This window comes from Podarcis gaigeae (assembly GCF_964106915.1).
Source record: "Podarcis gaigeae genome assembly, chromosome: 6".
Taxonomy (NCBI): Eukaryota; Metazoa; Chordata; class Lepidosauria; order Squamata; family Lacertidae; genus Podarcis; species Podarcis gaigeae.
The window spans coordinates 45,136,228-45,154,001 of NC_139682.1; the positions used below are offsets into that span (position 1 = coordinate 45,136,228).

Consider the following 17,774-nt stretch of genomic DNA (forward strand, 5'->3'; position numbering starts at 1 on the left):
CGAGAAGGTGACAGTGTACAATACTCTTCAGATAGATTTTCATGACCAATTTATCTATCAATCATTATCTTGATGGATTGGAGTAGTTAATTGTGTCAATGGTGATTTCTAGAGGGCCCAGTTTTGGATTAATTAATTGATAGGCCGCAGTGACTACTTCAGCACCACTAGGGTCTGCCAGTGAGTCTGCTCATTAGCACAAGATGAGTTACAAATTGAGAACTATGCTGACTATGTGTGGGAGAAGCATATTTATTCTTGATTGTATTATGCACAGTGAAGCTCTGCTGTGAGCTTCATGTCATACAATGGTATACAAGGTCACAGTCTAGCACACATATATTCTTTGGTGCCCACTAAAGTTAAGTGAAAATCCTATTAAACATTACAGTGTAGGAAGACAGCATTGTAGACGTGTGTGTGTCTGTGTGTATGTGTGTGTGTGTGTATAGGCACTACTTTTTGGTTTGGACTGTTTCTTGAATATTTATATTCATGATTTTGCTAAACATAACAGCTGCTAATGATTATGATAATTTGACCACCATTCATCTGAATATTTCAGAGCCCAACAATGCGTTGCAGTTCCCTGAGCCTTATCTAGTCCTGTTTTATAGATGGTGAAACAAATATATAATTAGGAGAAGCATATTTGATGATGATGTTCATTTTCAGCAATGAAAGGGTCATGTATGAAAGAAACCATTTTTTATTATCCTTAATATTGGCAACACTGTATGTTTCTTAAAATGTAAGATTACAGAGGGTAACTGAATGGGTGATAGATGTCATGATAAAAAGTCAATCAGTTCCATAGTCCTTATCCATTGTGTTTATATCACAGTGTTAAACACATAATAGGGCTAACATCTATAATGTCGTCTGTGCCTATAAATACATCATGTCATCATGTCACATCTGATCTCAATATTCATTCTGCTGCTTTTTACATTTCCAAGGTTTGCATTTTAAAACATTTATTAAAAAAGTAGGTGGGGGGGTCTCTCTCCGCCCCCCCCCGCCAAGCCACATCTCATTGTTCATTGTATATTGTTCATTGTCCAGTATATGCAGGGAAGCCAAGAATGGCCCTATATAGAATTGCATGAGTTCCTAGGATCATTTTCAGCTTCCTTTGCCACCATACCAAGGTGTACTAGTTCTTTAAAAGGCTGGCAGAAATCAAAGCCTTGAGCTTCGCAGCAGCTCTTAATGCAAAACTTCCAAGCCTCCCTCCTTTCTGGCTGCTGTGCATGCTGTTCAGCAGATGTTATCAGATTGAATTTAGTTTAGCGTGACTGTAGATCTCCCCCCCCGCTCTTTCACTCTGCTTCCTCTCCATATATATATCTTTCCGTCCAAGGACCATTCTCCTCCTGCTGATATCCCCAAACGCCGAAAGAACAAGAGAGGACTTTTTGGGGAAGGGGCTTTTCTATCTCCCCTGAGTGACAAGAAGGATCGCGTTTTATTCAATACCGCACGTTCAGGCTCTCTCCCGGCATGAATTAATGTGTTAAAAGATTATAGGATTTCTTTGAAATTGAAAGGGGGGGCAACTGGATGGTGTGTACTGTCGAAGCCTGTTTCAGCTTCGTTGACCCTGGAATACAGCTTTCCTTCGGCAAGATCCGAGGAGGATAAGAGTCCCCGTCCCCCCGCAGCCTCTAGAGCTTTTTAACGGCTGGCTCTGGAACGGACGACTTTTTCAGCACCATTCCGAGCGGACAGCTCCTTGGGGCTAGCATTGCTTATCTAAGGCACTTCGAAAGAAGCATTTTTGTGTGTGTGTGTGTGTCGGAGGAGGAGGAGGAGGGGGACTCAGACCGCTAGATAGCCTGGTTAGAGCCAACAATATCCATTAATTATATCAGGAGGTGAAAGAGGGAAGCAAGAAACCTGCAACAGTCACAGGCTTGCCGTATCCCACACAGAAGGAGAGGGGCTGCACAACCTTCCGGCTATGTTTAGGTGAAAGACAGGAGGGAAAAGAAAGAGCGAGAGTTGCCATCACGAACTGCCTTCTAAACTATGCAAGACCCATCCTGATTTTGGACAGAGGAAATAGACGCGTCCAACCACCGTGTGATCTATTCGGCTACTAGGCGGAAGGCAAGGGAGAGCGAGTTTTAAAAGCACAACACCCGAAGGAGTTTTGCAGCACAAGCACTGGGAATAGCTTCGTGCTCAGCTCCTCAGGAAAGTGAAGCTTGCAGGGAGTAGGGAAAACGTGGATTTAAAAAACGCAGGGATGGGAGGATCTCGCCCAACTTCGCCTGGTTTCTAAGGGTGAGTCCTGCGATCTGCCTTGATAGCGGTGAATGGGGTTTGAGGGGATCTCCCTCGTATTGGCTGGGGATTTATGTTCTACCCCTGCTTTCTTTTAGCCTTCCCTCTCCGGCAAAAACTTGAAAAGCAGGCAATTGCCCTATATTCCAGGGCTGGAGGAATGCACTCCCCACCCCCTCTTTGAGAAAATACCGGATCCCCAAGATTGCAGCTAACAAGGGGCGTGTAGCTCTGCATTTGTGTGTCTCCGTGGCGAGCTATTAGCCCAGCTTTCTTACTATAGCGAGGGAAGAACTCGCCACATGTGAGGAACTTTGCTGTGGGTTGAGGGCTTTGATGTTGGAGGATATGCTAATGAACGTCTCAGCACTGCCAGGGGGATTGGATGGGGCGATGAAGGATGAGCGCCGGGGTCCTGCTAATGGTTTGCAATGAATCACTGGGATTGTAGGGCTGAACTGGGAAGGCGAGATGGGAAAGCATTCCCCAGATGCCGTGGTCAATATAACAGGACTCCGTTATCATGGAGGGCAGGCGGGGAAAGAGCTGCAGCAGAAAACAGGGATATTCTATCAAATGATCAGGCACCGTTGCATTTCCCCCATTCATTTCTGTAATGCATCTGCATGCACATTTTAGTTATTGTGTTTTAAAGCGTGAGCGGTTCATCGGCGCCGAGAAAGGAAACCTGCAGCAATTTGGGCTGCAGCATTTAAGAAGGCATTTAAACAAAACAGTTTTTTTATTTTTTTTATTTTAAATGAAGCCAGAACAGCGGGGAGTGATGCTTTTCGCTGCTGGGTGAGCAAAGGAAATAAGACGGGTGGGGGATGGGGAGGAAGATTATGAAGAGAGACCCAGACAGCACCTGGCGACGAAGTGCTGTGTGATGCTTATTCATCATGGTTTAGATTCCTGGCGAGCTGTTTCAATTCCTTTCCGTTCCTCTGTTTCTGAGTTAATTGCATTAATAGTTTTCGTTTGCAAACCCTAGATCACGGTGGATGGATCGCTTCTTGGTGCTCTGCTAATCTTTCCCATGATAAGCTTTCTTTCTCCACCCCTTTTACTATATGCCACCCCTCAGAATGGGAAGATGGTCCTGATGTTATACTGCCTTCTCGAAGATAATGCGCGCGCTCTCTCTCTCTCTCTCTCTCTCTCTCTCTCTCTCTCTCTCTCTCTCTCTCACACACACACACACACACACACACACACACTCTTCTACCTCTAAGCTACAACCTTTGGCTCTTTTGCTTAGGATATTGAACAACAAAAGCGTCTCTTTAACTCCTGTCCACCGAGCTCAGGATGGAATTGTTTTGCCGCTTTGGGGAGGGGATGCATTTTTAATACCTTCTGCAGAAAAGATAAGTCGCGGGTGAGAATACACCTGAGAAGCAAAGAGCTATATGCAATGGTTTGCAGCCAGCTCCTTTCTACTCAGAGTAGACCCACTGAAATAAATGGACTTGAACCAGTCATGTCTATGGATTTCAATGGGTCTACTCTGAGTAGAACTCATGTTGGAGACTACCCAATACTGTAATGATAGCCCACGCAGGGAGCTGTACAAGGTAGCTATATCCATTTAGTCACTTGTTCTGGCTAGATCTTTCCTGGAGTTCACTACATTGCTACAATGGTCTCTTTAGCCCTCCTGGCTTCTCAGGAGGAGGAGGAGGTACTAATAGCTGGCAGTGGGAAGGAGAAGACTAACAAACTTCTATTTGTATCTGGCTTCACTAGCAGCACAAGACCAAAGGTCTGTGTGTCCACTGCAGGCAGTAAATAACAGCTATCTATGTTGGGGCAGCCTGTGTGCTCCAATTTGACTATAAACTGATGAGGGAGAGGCGAAGAAGCCTCTCCACTTGGTGGGATTTTGAGGTTAAGGGCAAAATGAGGAAGGCCAGGCCACCTTCCCTCCTTCACATTTGTTTAAAGTGTTGTTGCTCTTGAAACACATCTCAGGACACCAGGCTGAGGCATTGTTTGTGCAGTGTAGTCAAGCATAATTGGTTGTGTATTTCCCTTTAGGACAGCTCTCTGAGCAGTTCTTTTGTAAAAACGGATCAGGGATTTCTGCATATAAGGAAAGCTGATGGGACATAAAGTCTAAACAACAGTTTCTAGCCCCCTCTGAATCTAAGCTTCCACACTCATTTGTTTTGCTGTAATAAATTTGCCATGCCCATTTCAGCCCTGGCGGGGAGCCACTTCCTATCAGAAAACCACCACCATCAATTTGATTATATCAGCACTTATGAGGCTCAAGGATGAGTCATTGCTGTTGTTGACTCACCTTTGGCTTGAAGAGTTGAAGAGGATTTTACAAGGTAGCACTCAAACAAACAGGAGGCTTCATAGCATAATGGATTATCTTAAACACAACCTGTGGATAAAAGACCTATCTGGTACCTCAGCATTAGGACATCCCTAATTCAGCTTTGAGGTTTTTTCCTACCATCAAGCGGTATATAATTTTTATGAAATAAATAAAATGTCATAATTTCTACCTTTTCCTACCTAAATTCCAGGGATAATCTCCAGATCTATTTATCTGTTTTGCCACTGTATTCAATGGCAATGCAGAGGAGCTCAAGATTTCCTTTCTTCAGGACCTCCTCATGTTCTGAAGGAGGAAGAAGCCCAGAAGATACCTCCTGAATGATAGAATCATCACATTTGTTTCCCAATATTTGTGTCCCAATCCAAGCTGTTGTAGAAGAAGGGTAGTGTAACTGCCAAATCCTACCCCACAGTTTCAAGGCTTCTGGCTACCAAATAGCTTCACGGATAAGATAAAGCTATAATCACTCCTCTTTTTCCACCAGGACACGCAAAGCATAATGCTCATGACCATAGCATTTATTTTTGTTCACCATTTAGCTGGTTTCTGAAGGGAGTCTAGAGGATGTGATTTATAGGATGTAGCATTTAGCTGTCCATATTGGCCATCTGGCCATTCTAGGCCCACAACCTGTAGGGACACCATCAGCACCATTAACTGTGGGGGAAGTATAGGGAAGCCAAATCAGAATGATGCTTCTTTGAAGTCATATTGTTTCCAAAGTGGCTGTTAGCGTGCGTGCACGCACGCACGCACGCACGCGCGCACACACACACACACACACAAATATTAACATGATAAATGTATATTAGCACCACTGGTTGTGTCGTATTAATACAGTGGTACCTCGGGTTACAGACACTTCAGGTTACAGACTCTGCTAACCCAGAAATAGTGCTTCAGGTTAAGAACTTTGCTTCAGGGTGATAACACAAATCATGCAGTGGCGGTGCAGCGGCAGCAGCAGGAGGCCCCATTAGCTAAAGTGGTGCTTCAGGTTAAGAACAGTTTCAGGTTAAGAACAGACCTCCAGAACAAATTAAGTTCTTAACCTGAAGTATAAGTCTGGCATTTTTAAGCTCCTATCAAACCCTGACAATATTTACAGACAATTTATTTATACCGTTCTTGGGCTGGCTTCTGGTCAGTGCTGGAAAACAACCAAGGACTAATTTTTGGTATCTCTCCCACTGGCAAAACCCCAAAACTGTTGCCACTGAGCACCAGAAAGATGCATAGCTGAGATATATGCAACTTTTCTGTCGAGTAGCCCAAGAACTCTTTGTGCCCCTTTTTCAAATATGTCAAGAGAGAACTGCTGAAGAACAAACAGCCATTTGCAAGCCTTCCACCTCCACCTCCATTTCCACTTGTGTAATCTTTGCTGCCCAGCTGAGCATGCTCATTGCTGCTTTGCTCATCTAGTCTCCTTTGCTTATTGTTATCTTGTAGCAATAAGAAAATCTTCCCGCTGAAATTAATGACTTAACATGCACATGCATTACGCATCATGGCCTGGGAAGAAACTACTCTGGGGATATCAAGAGCTGCTCCACTGAAAATACTTTGCATATATCTCAGCCCTAAAGATTCTTAACATTGGTTGGTTTGAAAAGAAGGGGTGCCAGGTGTTCCGCATGCTGCTATCCTGGTACACAGATATTGAAGTCAAATGCAAGCTTTGTTTGAAGATCCTGGGCACCTATTTTTACTTTGTGCCTCCTTACAACATGGGCATCACTGTCATTTGGAAACTGTGCTGCCCTAGTTAGAAAGAGGCTATCAAAAATTCATTTCAAGATTTCATTGCGTTTGGCAAGCTCAGGAATAAAGATGGACTTTCCCCCCTCTTCCTTCCTCCCTCTCCTGACTGAGATGTGCTGGGTGAGTTTGTTTACTAGCACATGTTTGCTGCCAGGACAAATCCGTTGCTTTGCTTGCCTTTCCACCTGTCACTCTCGTTGTAGAATCCTGTGATCTGTCTATCATGGTCGCCCAATTCACAGCGCTCTTAATTTTCAATGTGAGAAAAAAATGGTTTTGCTTTAGAAGATTGTGGCAGAAGGCTGAGTGGAAATGCTGAATAGAGCAGGCAGTGACAGTCAGGCTGTGATCAGTGCCACCACTAGAGGCATGTCATCCGTTTCTTCCAAAACTCTGTGGAGCTTTGAGCCAAAGTCTTTGCTAACCACCTGGATTTAGTTAAGCAGACCCTGCTCTAGGCAATGAAAATGTTCTTCTTTAAAAGTCTGCACTGTGAGGTCAATTGTTATTAATTGGCAAGCTTATGATTGGTTACAGGCTACCCCCCCCCCTCGTGGCCTTGAGCTTTCATAAGAGATAGGAACATCGGGAGCATCAGGAGATAACTGTCATTAGCTGGACCACATTCAGTGGTGATAACTGTTAACTGGCTTTTAATTGGGCCATGATTATATAAGAGTTCATGCTAATTCATATAGGCACCAGTGAATTAAGGCTGTATTTTAATCATTTTATAACGTTCAGGCTGTTAACTTGCTGCTAAGAAAACCATCCATAGCCAGCGGATTAAAGGTTTTTAAAGCAGACAAACAATGTGAGCTTTATTTTTCGTGAGGTGGTTTAAAACCAGCTCCCCTTCTTTTTTGTTCTGCTGTACTTAAACACAGTCTTTGCAATAAAATCCACAGCCAAAGCAAGGTCCCCTATAATAACCTCTCAAGTGTGCATGTGTGTGGAAACCAGTGTAAGCTAACCGGAGTATTATGCTGATATAAGACTGCCCTTGCTCTCCAGAGGATTAGTGCAGGTGGAGGAAATGGTCCTGAATTAAAGGGGAAGAATAGACAGGGATACAATTCACGACTGCCAGAGCAGCAGAAGCAAGGTGGTAGTTCTGTCCATTTGAGCTTATCAACATGGGAAATCAGGTTATTTAGGATTAATGGGTTTTAATCACTTTATTGGCAGGTTCTGTTTCCTGGGTGGAGAAAAGGGACTGAGAAAGAGAAATTACAGCTGGTTGGTTAAGGCTGTAGACAGAAAAATAGGATTTCTAGATTTATGCCACATTTGAAGAGGAAGGGGAAAACATAAAATGGGGAGGGGTCTGTAATGGCTCTTCTACACATAATATAATTCATGTGTGAGTATTACATCACTTTCATACATATTTTGCCACAGGCACATATCACGCCAGGCCAAATGTGGAAGCAGGTCTGTCCAGCAGATTTGGATAGCAAAACACAGGTTCATTACACACACCAGTGTACATGTACTACACACACCAGTGTACATGTGGGTGCATGCAAATTTTCTGCATTGAAGTGACATCTGTGTAGAAAACCCTGCACATGTGAACTCAGCCCTCTGTTGAACAGCAAATTGCACATATCTTTTGCAACAACTTTGTGCCGCCTTTTACTCAACTATAAAATGGGCAGGTATTCTTTATGCACCATGTGGATTTTCAAGAGCTTCTGTGATTCATTGTTACATCATTTCAATCCTGCTGTTCTTCAGACTAACATTTGGGGAGTCTAAAGACATTTTAATAGTGGGGTTAACAAGTGAAGCTGTGTTGTGCAGCAGGAAATGAGACCGCCTAATCTACAGTAAATACCACGTACGATAGCATTTTCAAAGTATGCAAAACAAGTATGCATTCTGTAGAAAACTTTTGTCTTTGTATCTTCTTTGGCCTGTCATTTGCATGCTCTTAATGATACCTCTTAATCAGGGAATGCAATCAATTTATTGTAGTGTCACTGTGAGTATTTACACAAAAAAGCTAGATCTTTAGGTGACATACACATATGTTTGGGCAATAGTTCTCAGAATACTATTAAAACAGTATCTGGGCACAACACATGTCTAATTTATTATTATTATTATTATTATTATTATTATTATTATTATTATTATTATTATACAGTATTTAAGAAAAACAACTAGGAGTGATTTTTCACTTTGTGACACTTTAGGTACCATTTTGCCATGGAATCAATGCTGGAATGAATAAACAGACTAATATTTTATTTCTCTACTTTCCCCCTTCATCTGTGGGGTAATGAAATTATATTCTCTCCTTGCCTATAGTGAAGCTGCTTGAAGTTGTTTAGCTTTGACTTCAGCAGCATTTATTAATGAGTTCCATTTGTATTCCATGTTCCCATCAAGGAGGTCAGGGTGGGAGGCATTGAGATTATCTCACAACAAGCAAAGGAGGTAGATTACCGGTAAGTGGAAATATTATGATGGGCCAAAGCTTACTGGTGGGAACCTAGGTCTCCTTGGATCAATTCTGACTCTCTCCCATGTTGGTCTCTTCCATGGTTATGGTCATAAGTGGATAAACTTGAAACAACATACCATGTCCAACCGAGCTTTTTTGAGGACTTATTTTAGATGTTCATAGTAGCACAAGAAACGAGTTGTGTCTCTCCTAGGGCTTTATGCTTTGTTTTGCTAGGCTTTCTTTTCTCCTGAACTCTCTTTCTCTGCTTCAGTTCTATTGGGGCTTATAGAACTTTTCTTCTATATCAGGGGAACTTCTCCCCTGAGAGCCATTCTTCCCTCCAGGCAACCTTCTGGGGGCCACATGACAGTGGTCACCAGAGGCGCTAGCTTGAGAGGGCAAAGGGGGAGGCGACGTCACACATGCACAATGTCCCAATGTTGTGCACGCAACAACAGGATGTCAGGGGTGGAGCCGAATGTGGCAGCAGCATGGTTTCAATGGCCAGTGGCCCCCTCTCCTTGTCCTCCTGCCACTACCAATGGCAGGGGGCTCCTTTGACCCTCCTTCCCCATACCTTTTGTACCCTTCCTCTCTCCTTTTGTACTTGGCTCCACACTTAGTCCCCTCCACCCCCTTATTTTTTTGGCCCAGCTCTCCCCAAAATATTGAGGAGCCCAGTGGGGTCAGAGGCAAAAGTGAGCAGAGCAACTCCTGCTTTTTTTTAACTGAATACTTAGGGTAAAAAACCCCAAGTCAAGAAACTATGAAAAGGCAATATCCTCTTTTTCTGTGGCTCAAGTATGTGTGTGTTATGTGGGGCACTGTGGTTGGGAAACAGGAGGTTCTTTGAAGAGCTGTGGTTGCAATGTGTGGTTTGCACTCTGAAAAGTGACGCAGTTAAGGCAGATACTGTGGCATAATATTTCTTCTTTTCCGCACCTCTCAGATCATTCCATTAACATGTCAAAAGCAGGCCACAACTCCACCTGACACCTGAATAACCCACCAGAGAGTTTCCTGACTAGTACATAAACACCAGTATTAAAGATGCTGCAGTTAGAATTTGGCTAGCATTTGATGGATGGCCCTCTTCTGCAAGAACCGCGATCCCGGTTTGCTCTTTATGGCTCTACTGGCTCAGTGGGGCTAATGAGTAAAGTATGTGAGAATATTCAGGAGATGAGGCCAAATCATTTTATAGTCCTATACTTTATGTTACAGGTGCTGATGTAACACGGTACAGTTATATGGAAGTCAATAGAGCTATAGTAGTTTAATGGATTTTTCTCTTACCCCATCCCGCCAGCATCTGAGTTGCATTTTTCTGCTGGGTGAAAGCAGGTTCTTTTGGTTTATGAACAGCCTAAAATTAGTGCTGTGCCAAAATCTGTCCTCCAATTTCTCTCATGTTTTCTTCTCCTGCGAAAGAGGCTTCCATTTTTCCTCTTCACTTTAGAGGCACTTTAGAATTTCAGGGGTTTCTTAGACACCCCTAACATTGTGAGGTGGCTGAAGGTGGTATGCTTGTTTTCCTTTTCCAGCAAATATTTCTCCAGAACACTGCAGCCTCCCTGGCTGCCTACACTCCCTGATCTGGGAGGAGTTAGTATAGGCAGGAATTTGGTAAAACCTGGCCACAAGTTTACCACTGCACATGCTGTTTGTGAGAAGCCACCTTAGGCTTGTGGTTCTTTAGATCTGAGGATATGATAAAGAGACCATAGGAGAGATGGGTCAGCTGTCTTGCAGCAGACGGTTGTTCATTTGATGCCTTTTTCTTTTCATCCAACCCAACTTTAGGGCTTCATATCTATACCTGAAGGAGCGTCTCCACCCCCATTGTTCTGCCTGGACACTGAGGGCCAGCGTCGAGGGCCTTCTGTTGGTTCCCTCACTGTGAGAAGCGAAGTTACCGGGAACCAGGCAGAGGGCCTTCTCGGTAGTGGCGCCCACTCTGAGGAACATCCTCCCATCAGATGTCAAAGAAATCAACAACTATATGACATTTAGGAGACATCTGAAGGCAGCCCTGTTTAGGGAAGTTTTTAACATTTGATGTTTTAATGTATTTTTAATTTTTTGCTGGAAGCCACTCAGAGTTATCCAGATTCCTAATGGACAGCTTTCTCCATCATATTGTCTACTTAGGCCAGACTCTAACTACAATAAGGTTTTAAAAAATATATCTAATGAAGTATGAGCTGGATAGATACCAGCCCCTTCTGGGTGCTAAGACAGGTAGCAGGACTGCTTGCAAGAACAAGAAGCTGGTGATCTTTCCAGAAGCAGTGGCATGCTGGGGTTCAGCAGCTCAACTGACTGTCACCTGGCTGCATCCCTGAAGCATACTAGGACAGAGAGAGGGAGGTTGGCATGGTGCAGTCTGGTGTTCCTGCCAGTGCATTGCACTGCACTGACCTCATTGCTGCACCCCTCCCCTTCTCAGTCTCTTTTTTTTTTAAAATTAATTTTTATTCAAATTTCCAATAACCAATCCATTTATAATTAAACATCCAATTTAACTTATACATTCTTTTTGACTTCCATCAGCCTATCTGACAATTTTCATATTTATCACAACTTCTCACATTTCATACATTTATGTTGCACTTTGACAATCCCTATTTTATCTTCTCTTTTAAGCGACATTCCAGTTTATTTTTTCACAGAGCTTCTTGAAATCCAACAAGCGTTATTTCCTGATTACATACAGTTTTCATATACTCTGTAAATTTGTTCCAGTCCTCGGTGAATCTCTGATCGCGTTGGTTTCGAATTTTCCCAGTTAATTTGTCCATTTCTGCATACTCCATCAGTTTCGTTCTCCATTCTTCCCTCGTTGGCATTTCTTCCAGTTTCCACCTTTGGGCCAACAAAATTCTGGCTGCTGTTACTGCGTATCTAAATAACTTCACATCTTTCTTTTCAACATCATTCCCTACTATACCAAGTAAAAATGCTTCTGGTTTCTTTACAAAAGTATATCTCAACATTTTTTTCATCTCATTATAAATCATTTCCCAAAAGCATTTCACTTTCTTACATTCCCACCACATGTGATAAAATGTCCCTTCTTTCTCTTGACACTTCCAACATTTGTTACTAACTTTGAACATCTTTCCAAGTTTCACAGGAGTTATATAACATCTGTATATCATTTTCATAACATTTTCCTTTATCGTAGTGCATGCGGTGAATTTCATTCCTTCTTTCCAAAGTTTTATCCACTCCTCTAATTGTATATTGTAACCAAAATCTTTGGCCCATTGAATCATTACCGTTTTTACTCCCCTTCTCAGTTTCAGTGTGCTACCATTTCTACAGAAGTCAAGTGACTGGCATAGCCTCACCACGCTATCTGCTGTTGCTATCTATTCTGAACAAAATAACACAACATGATGGCCAATAACAATGACACTAAACACTATTTATAGACTAATACAAATGATCAGAAATTGCAACCAAAGTCTCTAAATCTTCTTCACCAGTTGTGGTAGAATAATTCAAAAGTTCAATATATACATAATCTGTCACCAAATATCGCCGGAACAGAGTTTCCGGATAACCAATCTGTTTCGTTCAATGCTTCATCAGCCAATCTTGATCAATTTTTCATCAGCCAGACTTGTAAGAATTAATATGAGAAGGATGCAGTTCAATTTCTTAACAAGCTGAAATTACAATATACATGCGATGAAACCTGCGTCTGTATAAAATAAATTGCATAATACAATATATGCAACTAAGATACATACCCAATCTTACATATAAGTAAATATAAATGCTGTAGAAAGCAATGATCCACTGACTGGACGGGGTACTGTTTTCATCTGGTTGTCAGGCATTCTTGCTGTTAATGTTGTGCTGCGTCTTTAATTTCCCTTACTGTATATTAGTTTCACCTGTGGCTAACTATATTATGTTCTTTACAATTTGTTACCAGCATCAGTGACTACAGTATAATATGAGTACTGATCCAGAGCATATTTTCTACAGTGTTTACATTTACTTACATGTAAGATTGAGTATGTATCTTAGTTGGGTATGTATCTTAGCGTTGAACGAAACAGATTGGTTATCCGGAACTCTGTTGTGCTCTGATGGTGTTTCCTGCTTGGCAGGGGGTTGGACTCGATGGCCCTTGTGGTCTCTTCCAACTCTATGATTCTATGATTCTAACTCTGTTCCGGTGATATTTGGTGACAGACTACGTATATATCGAACTTTTGAATTATTCTACCGTGACTGGTGAAGAAGATTTAGAGACTTTGGTTGCAATTTCTGATCATTTGTATTAGTCTATAAATAGGTTTTAGTGCCATTGTTATTGGCCATCGTGTTGTGTTGTTTTGTTCAGCTTGTCTATATTGCAACACAGGGGTCTGTTTATGGATTATTGTTGCTATCTACTCAGCAAATCAGATTGGGAGGAAGTCTGCAAAAAGGAAACCTCATTTTAATATATCTAATTTTCTTTGTAGATCTTGCCAGGTAAAATGACAATGGTCCTTGCAAGGTGAATTTGTGTGTATGTGGTGCCCCTCTAGTCTCACTGATAAATCTTTTGAGATGTTTGGATGAAAGCTGTGATGCAAGATGCTCTAGGAGCAAACAATTTGAACATGATAATTAAAAGGCTAATATGGACCAATGAACTTACTCGCCCATACACCCTGCAAATTACAGATATAGCCCAAGGCTGTGTAAAATAATCAACATAAGGCTGATTTAATTATATAAACAAATTCAGGCTAAACAATTATCTTTAATATAATAACAATAATAATCCATATGCAAACATTCAATTAAATTCTAGTAAATCTGAGCAAGTCAGTAGAAAAATTCCAAATGTAACCAATTTTACTTGATAGCTAACAGCCACTGATGAAAAGAGGAGTCAAAATGCATGTGGCACTTTTGATTGGACTGAGCTGATTTGCTTCTAAGATTGCATGAACTTGGGACTGTTTGATTGCTTTGAAAACGATTGCCTCTAAGATTGGTTACATTTGGAATTTTTCTACTGACTTAATAGGCTTTACTTAGATTTAATTGTACGTTTACTTATGGCATATTATTATATTTAAGACAGTTGATTAGACAGAATTTGTTTATATAATTCGATAAACAATTATTGGGCAGTGGGTTCATTTAGTTCAGTCTCTGAAGGAGGATTCTTTGATTGTAGTTAGCTCTCTCAACAGTACTATGCTGAAAGTAGACAGTGCCTCTCAACTCTTGTCATTGGAATGCGAGTCTGGACTGAAGCTCAAATTCACAGTCATTTATAGGGCTACCACAGCTTCCTGTGCTGTGCTTCTTCCTTGTCTTACTAGAAATAGGGTGCAGAAGGTGAGGTTGAAGGTGGGGAAGTTCCTGCGTTGGGTGGTAGCCCAGGTGTTGACAATAACCACGTAGGCTTTCCACCTCTTCCTGTTCTTGTAGGCAAGAACAATCCTATTCCTCACCCCTTGGCCACTCAGAGTGAGGGTAATGTCCCCTCACTCTGAATTGGCGTCATCCACCCTCTGTAAGGTTACAGTGCCAAATACAATGAGCTATTTTGTATTGTGATCCACAACATAAATCCATGATGTAAGAAAGAAGGAATCCTGATATCATTATCTGAGGCCCTTCTTTGTGTGCCTCCTCCATGAGAGGCCCAGAGGGTGGCAACACAAGAACAGGCCTTTTTCTGCACTGGCTCCCTGTTTGTGGAATGTTCTCCCCAGGGAGATTCAGCCGGCCTTCGTTATACACCTTTAAGCACCAAGTGAATGACTTTCTCTTCAACCAGGCCTTTGGCTGATTGATATCCAATGCTCTTTTAAATGTGTTGTGGGAGGGGGTATTATTGGTTTGTTTTTTATCTTATTTTTATTATGTATTTTGTCTTTTTTATATTATAATTTTATGTTGCGAACCACACTGAGGTCTACAGATATATACACATTTTAACAACAAATGGCACTGAAGCAGCAAAGTGTGGACTAGTAGGTGTGTAAAGGTCATTGTTAATTATACTTTATTTAACTAGACCCCCCCCCTTTTGTATAAAGTGACTAAGTGATATTTAATTGGGGTCTGCATCAACTCTGTGTGTACCTCAACTAATTTAGGTGCAATGGGGTGATTTATGATAGTCTTTCAGATAACCAAGTCAGATCAAGGCATGTCATAGTAGGTGGACATGTGCCAACCTTCCATGTAGATCTGCTGCCTTGTTGTCCCCCCCCATAAAGTTAAACACACAACCATTTTCTCCCCCCCCCATTTCTTTTCTGATAGATTGGCTCCTCTTAGTTTAGGTCAAGAACATGCAAGCTGAGAAACAAAAACAAGCTGCAGGTTGGATCTGTCCAAAATATAGCATACTTGATCCACTCTGGAGGAACTCCTCTGCCTGTAAATGCCATCCATTTGTGTGAAAAGGGAGAAAAGTTACGGCCACTTTTAGATTCCTCATTACAGTTATTGAAGGGGGCATACCAGGGCTTCAGATTTAACCCATCAGACTTGGACCCGAATAGCAAATCTAACTGAAACAAGACAAAGTGGATCTGAAGCAGACCGGGCTGCTTCCAAATCCTTCTGGTTCAGATAAAAAGAGAAACTTGTGGTCATTGCATACCTCTAGTATTTACAGAACAATGCTGTTTTAATTTTCCTATTGTCTAACACCACTATAGGCAAGATTCTTAGTACTCAGTTGGGTTTACAGAAAGAATAGTAATCAAGGCTAATGTGCAGATTGGCTAACGATTACTTCCTTCAAATAAATCTCTGTAGGGGTAGCAACTACAATAAAATCAGCAGGATGGATAATGGCTTATCTAAAACAAATTGTTTCAGATAACCATAGGCCACATCCCATTTGTCCTTATTGAGCAAATGGCATTGGATTGTAAGAGCTCAGCCCTGTCATCTGGGTGGGCCTGGCTGCTAAAGACTTCAGAAATGTTGGCATAAGCACTTTGGACAGCATGAATAAATTTGGTCCCAGGGATAGGTTAAGTGAACTTGATAATTTAGAAGAGTAATTGGGAGAATTGGGAGAGCAATTCACCTGCAGTCCAAATCAATGGCAAATTAGATCATATCCCTGCTCTAGGTATCTATATGAATTCTACTACTGTAGCCAGATTTTCCTAGAAACCCTAAACTCAAGCCACACCATGTGGTCCCTCCCCCAGAGGAAATGAACTCTAATGGTTAACAGGACAATTCTATACAATTCTACTCAGAAGATAGCCACAGTAAGACTTATTCCCAGATAAGTGTGCATATAGGAACCCACATATTTTTTTTTTATGGGAAACTTTCTTGTTCTTGTTTGTTAAAAAGCAAAATGTATGTATGGGCTATTTGAAAATAAATTGAACCATAGTTACTTTTGTCATTAGTTATCGCTTGGCTGAGTGAGGCTTACTTGAGAATTAGTTATTTCTTTAAAAGTGTGTGCATGAGATATCTGCATCTATATCTATCTGGTTCAATATACTGTATTTTTCTATTTTACCCAGGACAGATTTTATAAAATGTACTTGTCCAATTTTAGACAGAACTTCCTATTGTCAAACACGGTCTCCTTATTCTGGTACTTGTTACACATGGTTTACTCAATGCACACTCTCCTGAACAACTGTACTGATCAGGGTTACCAAGCTATGCTACATAAGAGAAAAACTGGAGAACGATAAAATATGTGTTGTTAGCTGGAAAACTTCAATGAAACAATTGGTAATTTCTTCTTGTTCTCCTTCTTGAAAACTTTATTCACTGTTTCTTCATCTTTAATTTCAGTTTCCTCAATCAATCTGAGTGAATGTGTTTGTTTCAGGAGATCTACCACATCAATGTTTTTCTCCATTTATAAGTAGAAATCCTAGCATGTATTATTTTCTGATGCCCCTTCATGAGAATCAACACTGCTGTTCTTACACAGCTTATGTTCTTAGACTAGTGCTAACAGGGACATTTTTGTGCTTGCTTTTCTTCTTCTTCTTCCAGTACTTTGGTACCTTCATGATTAGATGGGCAACTTCCTTCCCCTTCGCTGCTCATGCTGGATTGAAAATAAGATGAGGTATTTCCTCCCAAATTCAGTTTTTCTAAACTGTCCTGCAATCAATACTGAAGGGCAGAGGATATATGTATCATATAGGTTTGAAAGCTAACTTCAGAAGGAAGATGAGTCACCTCTAAGCCCCCAGCCCCTTCCCCCTACGTTTCCATCAGTCCTCCAAACCCTTTCCCTCTTTACCATTCATCCCACATGCTGGTAGTTGATGGTTGCACTCCAGCATCAGCAAACCATGGGGAAACGAAGGGAAGTGTCTCCATTCTGCATACTATATCTCAAGGCCTTGCTGTAACCCAATTCCCAACAGCTCCAACAAGCATGGCCAATGTCCAGGGATGATGAAAGTTGTCATTCAACAATATTTGGAGTGTCAGAGGTTTCCCATATCTGCTGTAGCCTCTTGAAAGTGTAGCTTTCCCAATGGCTTATTGGCATTGCTACTTAAGTAGCCCTTGCATCCAGATAGTCAAATAAAGAGGCAGACGCACAAGTTGGGGTTGAACTGGGCCCCTTTTATTTAGAACTTATATTAAAATCAGCAGAGGGAGATGACTATGCGATGGGAACTAACTTAATTGGATAACTATAGCCATTGGGTGACCCACCCTTGCCTAAGGAATTAGGGCACAGCTCTCTAGCCTGCCCTGTTTCCTGGCCCATACTCTGAAGGTGAGAACGGAGACTTTGCCTCATCATGCCCCTGGGACTGCAGAGCTCCTAGTGGATGAGGAAGTTTGGTCTCAAAGGAGGCCCCTATCCCAACCACTGAACTGTGGAGTCTGAGAAGTGAGCCTCAGGGCTGACCCATCCCTTGAAAGGTGCCTAAA

The 17,774-nt window shown here is 41.8% G+C and overlaps 1 protein-coding gene across 1 annotated transcript in view; it reads left to right on the plus strand.

Annotated features, from left to right (window-relative positions):
* Positions 1-1,262: 1,262 nt before the first annotated feature.
* GRM4 (glutamate metabotropic receptor 4) overlaps positions 1,263-17,774 on the plus strand; it is a 287,327-nt gene continuing 270,815 nt past the window's right edge. Inside the window, exon 1 of the mRNA XM_083744949.1 lies at positions 1,263-2,289. The gene's annotated coding sequence lies outside the window, so the exon portion shown is untranslated. The remainder of the gene's footprint in view (positions 2,290-17,774) is intronic.